Below are 7,366 nucleotides of genomic sequence, written 5' to 3'. Positions count from 1 at the left end.
TCAACAATTTGAAAAGGGCCCTGTATACCTGTTTCCCAGTACAATATGTTTCCTGATCTCCTGACTGCTAGTTCTAAGTACACTGATTATGGATCCAAGTAAGATGAAGTCGTTGACAATCTTTTCTCCATCTATCATGACACTGCCTCTAGGTCCAGAGGTGAGGATCTTTATTTTCTTGACATTGAGATGTAATCTATATTGTAGACTGCAGTCTTTGTTCTTCTACAGCAATGGTTTTAGGTCCTCCTCACTTTTAGCAGAAAGTTTGCATAATCAGCATAATGAAGGTTCTTGATTAGTCTACCTCCAATCCTGATGCCACTTTCTTCTTCACAGAGTCCAGCTTCTCAATTCGTCTGCTCAGCATGGAGATTAAATAGATATGGAGAAAGGATACAACCTTGACACACATCTCTTCTAATTTTAACCATGTAGTGCCCCTCCCTTGCTCTGAATGCACAACAGCCTCTTGGTCTAGGTATAGATTTCACATGAGCATGATTAAAGTGTTCTGGGATTCCCATTTATCTACGGCAAGAAGGTTAGCCATAATTAGTTATGATATACACAAATGCCTTTGCATAGTCAATAAAGGACATATAAACATTCTTCTGATATTCTTTGCTTTACACCAGGATCTATCTGACATTAGCAATGATAGCCCTAATGGCACAACCTTTTCTAAATGCAGCTTGAATGTCTGGCAGTTCTCTATGTGCTGTTCTAGCCATTTTAAAATGATATTCAGATGTATTTTGTTAGGCATGTTGCCAGCAGAGACTATTCCTTGGAGGGGCTATTATGAAAGGTGGAGGGATAACAAAAGAGAAGAAGGCCCTCAACCAGGAGGACTGACACAATGACTGCAGCAATGGGCTCCGGTGCGCCAGAGATTGTGAGGATGACACAGGATAGGTTGGGGTTCAATCTGTTGCTCATATGGTCTCTATGAGATATACTCAACTCGATGGACTTTAACAACAACAATGTAACGGAAAGACCAGAGACTGTAGACAGCTGTCCCTGGAGTCCACAGTTCCACTTTCTAGGTACTTGGCCTTGGGCATGCTAAATGTGGTCTGCTTCCCAGTTAAATGTGTGAACATATGGCAGACCATCTGATACATAGTAGAGTCAGATATTGATTTTCTTTCTCTTCCTTTTGCCCCCTGTGAACCTTATCATGTTTCTTTTTTAAAAGCAGACTGTAGCAGTTAATATAGCCTGTGGAGTTAGACTTCTTATGTGCCATTGATCTGACCTAACTCAAAATTGACCTTCCAGCAGGTTTTCAGAGGCTGTAAATTGCTAAGGAGGAGACTGCCTACCTTTGTACCATGGAGCAGCTCATGGATTCTAACTATTTACCACCAAAGTACCAGAGTTCCCTGATTACAGAGGTTTAAATCTGGGAACTGCCACTTACGAGGTGAGCTAGGACCAATTAATTATTTGTACATTGGTTTCCTAATTTGTAAAATGGGACTGTTGTTGTTATGTGCCATGGAGTCACCTGCAGCTCATAGTGACCCTATATACAACAACTCTGAAGCCTGCTATGTACTGAGCCAGTCTCATTGACTCCGACACACCTACCCCCATTGCTCTACTGTGTCAATCCATCTCGTCCAGGATGTTCCTCTCCTGCGCTGTCCCTTCACCCCACCCCCACCCCCCTGAGCATGATATCCTTCTCTAAGGATTGGTCCTTCCTGGACACATGTCCAAAGTATGTGAAACATAATCTTCAAAATTCTAGCCTCCAAGGAGAAACTTGGTTTCACCATATCCAAGACAGACCTATTGTTTTCTTGGCATGATATGTTCAAGACTCTTATCCAGCACCACAACTCAAAGGCATCAATTCTTCTTCTGTCATCCTTAGTCATTGCCCAGCTCTCTGATGCATAGCAAGTAATTGTGAAGACCACAGCCTGAATCAGGCACACCTTAGTCTCTAGACTGACATCCTTGCTTCTCAGTACCCTGGAGAGTTCCTTGACATATTTTTGCCAGTGCAATTCTTCTTTTGATTTCCTGACTGCTGGTGCCAGGAATGTTAACTGTGGAGTCAATCAGGCTGTAACTTTAAACAACCTCAATCTTTTCTCCATCCATCATGGTGCTATCAATTTTCCCAGTGGAGAGAATCTTTGTCGTCTTGATGTTGAGCTTTAATCCATATTGAAGACTAAAGCCCTTGACCTTCTGCAGCAAGTGCTTCAGGTCCTCCTCAGTTTCAGCAAGGGACTAATGAATAATACCTTTGAGTTGTGGTGTTGAAGAGTATTGAATATACCATGCACTGCTAAGAAAATGAAAAGGATAATTCTAGAGAGGGTTAAACCAGGCTGCTCCTTGGAGGCAAGGATTCTGAAGCTTTCTCTAACATACTTTGGACATGTTGCAAGGAGGGACCAATCCTTGGAGAAGGATGTCATGCTTGGGAAGGTGGAGGGACAGCGCTGGAGAGGAAGGACCCTCTATGAGGTGGATTGATTCAGTGAATGGGGTATTCGGGGTAGGTGTGCCAGAGACAGTGGGATTGGTACAGGATACAGGAGGGTTTAGGGCTGTTGTACATAGGGTTGCTATGAGTCGCAGGCAACTCAAGGGCACATAACAACAAACAACAATCTCACAGCAGTATGAAGGGGGGGGGGAAAGCTTAATATATGTAAAAGCATTTGAACTGTGCCTGCACACGCACTCTTAGCCATTATTATTTAGGCTATAGGAGAGGGCAGAAGAGCTGATGGACTGAAGAACAAGTAACATTCCCCCTCCCCATTCACTAAGTGAAGGCGAGTGGAGATAGAAGCTCTAGAAGCTGTGGGAGACTTTAGAAGAATTGCTGCAGAGAGTTCTAGAACCCAATCAGAAGGGGGGGGAAATAATAAAACAGGAAGAAGGGAGAGGCGGGGTGGAGGGGGGGATGGAGGGAGAGGCTTCAGGCAGCTCTGAAGGGCTGGTAGAAGCCAGGGCTTGTTTGCTCTAGAGTTCATTTAAAACAAAACAAATGTATGGTTTCTGTAGGCGTGAGGAGGAAACAGGAGTTTAAAGGAGCCTGCCCTGTTGGTGGGTCACTGGAATGGACTTGATGACAAAATCAAGGAATGACCTGCCCTTGTGCTGGGCCCAAGCCGCTGCGGCAGCCTCAGCCCCCGTGCAGCTCCAGTATGGGCTTCGGCCCCCAAGCCCAGGCGGCCGGCGGGGGCGGATGGACTACATCTCCCGGCAAGCGCCGCGGCGGGCGGGCCGCTGCACCTGCTCAGTGGGGCCGCCCCGGGCGCCTGGGTATTGATTATTCCATTGTGTGGGACGCCTCGGCTCCAGCCAGTGAATGAGGCGGAGGAGTGAGGGCAAGGAGGAGGAGGAGGGCGAAGAGGAGGAGGAGGAGGAGGAGGCAGGGAGAGAGAGTGCCCAGGGTGAATCAATGGAAACCCCCTCACGAAGCCGGGAAAACACTTCAGCCGCAGCCAAATAGCATTGATTATTTTCCTTCACTTCCCTCACCGCCGCGAATTTATTTATTTATTTTTTCCATCTCGTCCCCGACGCCCCGGAGCGAGCGCTGGAGGGAGGGAGGAGGAGGGGAAAATAAGGAATCAACACATCGGAGAAGTCCCTTCCAAGAGCCGCCCCCTCCCCTCCCCGACTCGCGCTGCTCGGCGGCCGCGGTTCGACTCCCGTCCCTGCTTCCAGCGGAGGTGTAAGTGCATCGATTTCCGATGCTGCTGGGTTGGTGTGTTTTTTCCCCCCTCTCCCTCTCTCTTCTTTCCTTCGTTGCTCTTTGGAAGCTCGAGACAGAGGGAGAGGAGGCGCTCGGAGACTGCCGCTGGCGGGGACGGAGAGGGACAGAGAGGGGCTGGGGGAGGGGGCACGGACAGACAGACAAACCGAGAGCCAGAGGAGGAGGGGCAGGGGTGTGGAAGGGAGAGGACATGCGGGCGGGCGGGCGGGGATGGAGGGAAGAGAGAGATGCAGGGGTGGAGGGAGAAACGGGGAAAGGGAAGGGCATCGAGGCTGGACCAGGAGCCAGCTGGACAGACGGAGTAACGAAAGCCTAGACGGACCGTGCGGAGCTGTGCAGGGAACAGGGGTCCCAAAGGGAAGGGGAGGCCGGGTGAGTGTGGGGGCTTGGTACTGTCAGGCGGAAGGGGCTAGGGTCTCGGCCGCGGAAGAAGGCTTGGAACCGCCGAGGGCCGGCTGATGGATGGGCTGTCGCGCTGGGGTGGGGGTATGGGAACCATGGATCCCCTTGATCTTCATTTTTGCCAGAAGTTGGGCTTTTAATAGAGTGGGACGGTGCGAGTAGGTACTGGGAGACCACATCTCTAAGGTGAAGCATGTCTGTACGGGCCCCCAACTCTAGATCTATTTTTCATCTTCCCTTCACTTAGTACCCTTATCATTTTTTAACACTTCACTACATTTTTTTTCGTGAGTCTGTAGTCCTGCAGCTTTCTGCCCATGTGTCCCTGCCTGTTGGTTTTTTTATTCTCCATCCATCCATCTTCAGATATCTGTGACCCTTCCCATTTGAACGAACCTCTCCCTCTGTGTCCATGCCACTATGTGTCATGCCTTGGCTGCCTACCATTCTCCTGGTTTGGACCCCAAGCCTTCTCCTTCAGGGTCCTTGTGGATATCGCTGACCTTTCGAGGCTACTTCGGAGTTTGCTTATGAGTCATGATTGTGGTTGTCACTGGTCAGAGGTCAAGGAAGACCAGGGATATGGAAGAGATGAGAGATGTGTCTCCTCCAAGGCCTCCAGTACTCTTTCAGTCAGGCCAGGATGGCCTCCTCTTCTACCTTTACCCCTAAGGCTTCGGAACTTCCCAACATTGTTGACTGCTTTTTGCCATGTGCCTGTCTCTCCCTTCAGGACCTTGTCTTCTAGTCTCCTGTGTGTTATCCATTTCTCCAGGAGCTTTCCACCACAAATCTTTTCCTTGGTGACTTAATTTTTCTCCCTCCCCCCAATTACCATTGTATATTTTTTCATCTCCCATTTGTCTCACCCGTTCTTTTCCATCCTTCTCTCTCAAGGACTCCTTATTTTCCACCTTTGTTCCCATAATCTACCCTCTTCCTACCTTTTCTCTTTGATCACCCAAGTTCTTTTTTTAACCCTTATCCTTTTACCTAGCATTTTGACCTCAGCATTTGTGGTACCAGAGAGCAAAGGGCCAGAGGAGGTGAGAACCATGATTTGTGAAGGCACATAAACAGGCCAAGAAATCAATTTAATGGGCTTCCAGGGGCATATAACCCCTTCACTAGCCTGTAACATTATGTCAGTTAACTGTCAACTTTGATTTTGTAAGGGGACATTCTCTAGAATTCAGAGCTACATTCTGCCTGGTTGCTCTCATGTTTTGGTTCATTCTGCATTCAGTGACTTCTCTTTACTTTCCAGTTCATCATCTTCCTGAGCCCATTCTCTCTTTCAGCTCCTATTATCATATTTGGATTCCACACAATTATTTACTAGGCAGTTTTTATTAGTGTGATAAATGCTTTCTTATGCAAGGGGCTGGAATCCATTCAGCCTAAAGAATGGTAAAGGTAGATAAAGGGTTTGGAGAGTTTACTTTGGTCTTAAGTGTGTCATCGTTTTTCTAGACCTTGAACAGCTTGAAAGGGTAAAAGGAGAAGGTAGATATAGGTAGAAGATGGAAGATTTCAAAGGTGAACAGAATAACAGAGGAGAAGGGGAGGCTGAGTACAATAAACACATGGGGTAGAGAAATGCCTGATGTGAGCAATGTGCAAAGGAAAGGAAGAAAATCTATGCGGCTTGGGGGGCAGGGTAGAAACTGAATGGTTGTGTGATTAATGAAAAACTGGGAGAATGAAATGAAACATGAGTTAATAGCTATACAGAGGGGAAGAGGGAGAAAAAAATGATAGATTTGTCAAGCGGTGGTCAACAGATAAAGCAATATATAATGAAGGAAATGGATGAATAAGATGAGATGGGGAGTGTGGTACAAAGAACGTAAATGGATTGTAAAAGGAGGAGTGTTGGAGCAGATCAGAGCTGCACAGAGCATGGCAGGGGGAAAAAGGCGAGGACCAGGTATCAAAGGAAACAAATGCCTCAATGTGAGAAGGACACAGCGTGACTGATGCAAAGAGAGAACTGCAGGAGGGGCGACTGGGAATTTAAAAAAAAGACATAGTAAAAATACCACTGGGCAAAGCCCCCAAAGAAAGAGATGTCAAGTGAGAGAAGGCAGGTGTAGAGACATGGGGTGAAGAGAGAGGGAGCAATAACCCCTCAGTGTTTATTCCAGTGACCTCATCACTTACTACATCATAGAAAGCCTTTGCACTTCATTCCTAAGCCAGGAGAACATGAGCAAAGAGATGAAAAAAGAGTAGCATTTCCATTTACTTTAACTGACAGGAACTTGAATCTCTCCAGCCCCCTGAGAACCAAAGATCTCAAGCCTCTGATGTCATAAATTGCTGGTGTTGCCTTGGAAACCTGACAGGGTTCCTCCCTCCATGATGTCAGAGGCAGCTGGTGTTACCTTGAGACCCATACAGGAGTAACTTGCTGCTCTGCTGGGGAGCTGTATCACAGATGCAATAAACTTGGTCTGGGCCTCGGTTTGAGTCAAATCAGTAGAATTCCTGGCTCTTACAGCTTGTCTCCTTTGAGCTCTTAGCTCAGAATAAGGTCCTGTTCATGGGGGTTTGAGGTTCCTAGGAGCATGACTGAAGCAAGAGGAAGAGACGAGGGGAGGTGGGGCATTAAGGATGGACAGACGGTAGAAATGAATGGCAAGTAAAGAAGGATGGAATAACAGTAAATGGCGGTAACAGAATATGAAAGAATCAGGCTTTGTGAGCATGGAAGGGAGTTACAGAGAAGATGTAAGATGGACCTGGCTTTCGGTTTAGGGGTGGCAGCTGAAGCAGGAAATGAAGAGGGAGTCAGTTTGTATAAGCTGGTGTGGTGATATAGAAAGGGAAAGAGTTCTGAAATGTCAGAGGATACAGTGGACTCTAGCTGTAGGGAAAAAGAAATGCTGGTTGGAAAGACTCAGCTGTCAGAATAAACAGGTTCATTGTGATGGCTGTGCAGACAGGGGCCAGTCTGTCTAGTTAGTTGTTTCCCAAAACATTCCATGGGTCAGCAAAAGAGAAGACCCTTAACAAGATGAATTGACACAGTGATTGTAACAATGGGCTCAGGTATATCAGAGATGATGAGGACGGCACAGGATAGGGTAGGGTTCAGAGCTGTTGTTCATAGGCTTGCTACGTGTTGTAGTTGACAGAAGCGTGATGTCTGTCACATAGAAGATGCCTAATAAATAAATAAATACCTACTAACCAAATAGTGAG

General features: G+C 47.0%; 1 protein-coding gene across 1 annotated transcript in view; it reads left to right on the top strand.

Annotated features, from left to right (window-relative positions):
• Window positions 1-3,416: 3,416 nt before the first annotated feature.
• ZFHX2 (zinc finger homeobox 2) overlaps window positions 3,417-7,366 on the top strand; it is a 33,817-nt gene continuing 29,867 nt past the window's right edge. The window contains exon 1 of the mRNA XM_006883152.1: window positions 3,417-3,715. The gene's annotated coding sequence lies outside the window, so the exon portion shown is untranslated. The remainder of the gene's footprint in view (window positions 3,716-7,366) is intronic.

This window comes from Elephantulus edwardii, unplaced genomic scaffold, assembly GCF_000299155.1.
Source record: "Elephantulus edwardii isolate Elephantulus edwardi_28Jun2011 unplaced genomic scaffold, EleEdw1.0 scaffold00026, whole genome shotgun sequence".
NCBI lineage: Eukaryota > Metazoa > Chordata > Mammalia > Macroscelidea > Macroscelididae > Elephantulus > Elephantulus edwardii.
The sequence above is the reverse complement of the archived record's forward strand: the minus strand, read 5'-3'. Positions and strand labels throughout refer to the sequence as shown.